This window comes from Gossypium arboreum, chromosome 8, assembly GCF_025698485.1.
Source record: "Gossypium arboreum isolate Shixiya-1 chromosome 8, ASM2569848v2, whole genome shotgun sequence".
NCBI classification, from domain to species: domain Eukaryota; kingdom Viridiplantae; phylum Streptophyta; class Magnoliopsida; order Malvales; family Malvaceae; genus Gossypium; species Gossypium arboreum.
In genome coordinates, this window is record NC_069077.1 from 40,199,181 (window position 1) to 40,202,481 (window position 3,301).

The 3,301-nt window shown below is 38.3% G+C and overlaps 1 long non-coding RNA gene across 1 annotated transcript; it reads left to right on the forward strand.

Annotated features, from left to right (window-relative positions):
- Positions 1–1,000: 1,000 nt before the first annotated feature.
- Positions 1,001–2,747, forward strand: LOC128296473 (uncharacterized). Its single transcript, XR_008287085.1, has 3 exons — positions 1,001–1,081; positions 1,196–1,239; positions 2,542–2,747. It is a non-coding gene; the product is annotated as an uncharacterized LOC128296473 (long non-coding RNA).
- The last annotated feature ends 554 nt before the right edge of the window (positions 2,748–3,301 follow it).

Below are 3,301 nucleotides of genomic sequence, written 5' to 3' on the forward strand. Positions count from 1 at the left end.
CCTCGATTTACAAAATTACCGTTTTACCCTTGATTTACGAATTCTTGTTTTACCTCGATTTATAAAATTACCGTTTTACCTCGACTTACGTAATTCTTGTTTTACCTCGATTTACAAAATTATTGTTTTACTGTCGATTTATAGAATTACTATTTTACCCTTGATTTACGTAATTACTATTTTACCTCGATTTACAAAATTATAGAAATACCCTCAATTTGTAAAATTACCAAAATACCCCTAGTTTGTAAAATTACCAAAATACCACTGGTTTATGAAATTACCGAAATACCCTCAATTTTTAAAATTACCAAAATACCCTTGATTTATAAAGTTACAGAAATACCCTTGACTTTCTAAAAATTATAGAAGTACCATTGGTTTACAAAATTACTAAAATACCCTTGGTTTGTAGATTTACCAAAACACCCTTGTAGGATGAAATGACTAAAATACCCCTATTAGGTAAAGTGACCGTAAAGCCCCTGTAGGGTAAAGTGACCGTAAAGCCCCTGTAAGGTAAAGTGACCGTAATACCCCTGTATGGTAAAATGACGAATATGCCCTTATGTTTCGTATGACTGATGTGCTTAGGATTTACATATATTGATATTGGAATAGTTGAGTTTGAGTGACAGGTGGTGGTTATCATAGGTGATTGATTATGGAAACGTTTCAACTTCAACCCGTAATAGGTGTGTACTAACCCTCGTAATAGCTTAGATTAATATTTGCTGAAAAGCTGAAAGCTTCATACTTTAGTGATTCGGGAATTAATATTTAGATCTATTTTCTACGCATGTTTAAGTTGGATTCACAACGGATATGGGGTAGGAAGGTATTTGGAACGTTCTTCAACGAGTAGATCTCTTGGTAAGTATTCGAATCTTCTTTCCATTTGTATCTTGTGGTTTAAGAAAAGCTAAAAACCCTTCTGTCGACTAAGGCTAAAAGGGTTAAAAGGGTTTTTCATGTTATTTGGTTTGTTGGTGCTAGTGAGGATTAAAGGCTACCGATCGAGGAGTGTGTGAAAAGCTTGGATCATCAGAGTGACTAAATCTAGTCATCAACTTCGGCAAAGGTATGAACCCAAGGGCCATTGTGGATGGTGGCCGAATGTGTAAGTGACGATAATAGGTAGTTTTCGATTTGGTTTAATATTAACATGGTCTAATCTATAAGTGGTTGATTATAGGAGAAATCGCATAGGAGATCTCGTCAAGGAATATCGCAAATCAGGTGTGTAACGAACCCTTTTTCATAGCTTAAAGTGATAAATGCCGAAAAGCCGAAATGCCGAAATTCTGGCATTTCGAGGACTTGTGAGCAAGCGAACGCTCACTAGTTAGTTAGAATCGATGAGATGATGATTGGGAGCAATGGAAACAACAAGGACGTGATTTCGGCGTTCACAGGTAGGTTGGGCCTCGAGGGGCTGAATTAGGGCCCAATAGGCTTTCGGGCCCATTTGGGTAAAATTAGTAGAAAACAAAAATATGTTAAATTGCATGTTAAGACTGTTAATACTGTTATGGATATAGGCTAAATGGGCCTAGATGACAAAATCAGCTGAGTAGGGCCCATTAGGGGTTTTTGGCCCAATAACTTGATTTCGCTAAAAATGGGCCAGAATCACTGTTTGCACCCATGAATTGTTTGTAATCGTTAATGAACATGGAAACCCTAATTTTTGGTAAAATTACAAGATTACCCTTATAACATGAAAATGACCATTTTGCCCCTAGGTAAAAGTGACCATTATACCCGTAGGGTTTATATATGAACTTAATGCATGGGATTTTGATAAACATGATATGTATGATATGCACATGACATGTATGATATGCACATGATATGTATGATATGCACACGAGATGTTCATAAATGCATTGGGTTGGGTTTTTATATGGATGGAGGAAGTGCAAAAGGGCTTATGCCCCAGTTATTAAAGGGCTTATGCCCCAGTTATCAAAAAGGGCTTATGCCCCAGTTATTAAAGGGCTTATGCCCCAGTTATCAAAAGGGTTTATGCCCCAGTTATCAAAAGGGCTTATGCCCCAGTTATTAAAGGGCTTATGCCCCAATTATCAAAAGGGCTTATGCCCCGCTTATTAAAGGGCTTATGCCCCGCTTATTAAAAGGGCTTTTGCCCGATTATTAAAAGAGGCTAGGCCTCAGGTTATATGATAAAGCAAATCTTTGCCGCCAAAGGAGAGTTATGGCGGGGGGTCGAGTTAATCCCCACATGGTGTGTTGGTTGGTACGGGTGGAGAGTAGAGGATGGTGGGTTGAGTAGCCTCCCTAAATGGGTTGCATTCTTTCATTTGACATTACATGTGATATAAAAATGGGCCTATGGGCCATACCATTTACAGTAAAGGCTTCGGCCCAGTAATATGAAATATGAAAAGGGCTATGGCCCAGTATATGTTTGAGATTGGATTTGGGCTTAGACCCAATAGGCAGTTATTGTTTTGGGCTCTGAAAGGGGCTTGTTGCACACTGAGTTTCCAAACTCACCCCCTTTCCTTAACCTTGCAGGTGAGCCTTGATGTGGGGACTTGGGCCGGAGGGGATTCAGAGTAGCCACGGTGATTATCTTTGGACTTTTAAATAAGCGTTGGTTTTCATTAGTTTCCCTTTAATTATTATTTATTTTTGGGTTGTAATAAGGCCATTTTCACTTTCCTTTTATTTCTTTTCGGGATTATTTTAATTTTAATAACTTCAAACCTGGTTGATAATTATTCAAATTGGCTAGACTTAGGACGTGTTTTCAAAACGATACTTGTTTTCAAAAGAGTTCAACACCACGATTAATCGATTTATCGAAGTCGTTCACTTAAACAAATTTAAACTCGATATAACAAAGTGTGGCTATAGTTGTGAGCATGTCTAGGATTGGATCCAATCAAAGAGCTTGGTACTTAAGCAGCCTTCATGGCTCACCTCCTCTGTCTCGGATACCTACCTGGTGCCCAGCTTCTATACACATTGTTAACTCGACAAAATATATGGTTTTAAAACACTAAAATGGAACGTGGGTTTTCAACAACAATGTGGCACGTCAGATTCGGCCATAACTTCTAGGCTGGGTTTGGGGTGTTACAGTGAATGTGTATATATGAGATAAGGCCTAATGGCCAATGTAATGAATGTGAACATGCATATATGTGATAAGGCCGAATGGCCAATGTGATGAATGTGAACATGCATATGTGTGATAAGGCCGAATGGCTAATGTGATAAACGTGAACATGCATATGTGTGATAAGGTAGAATGGCTACTGTGATAAACGTG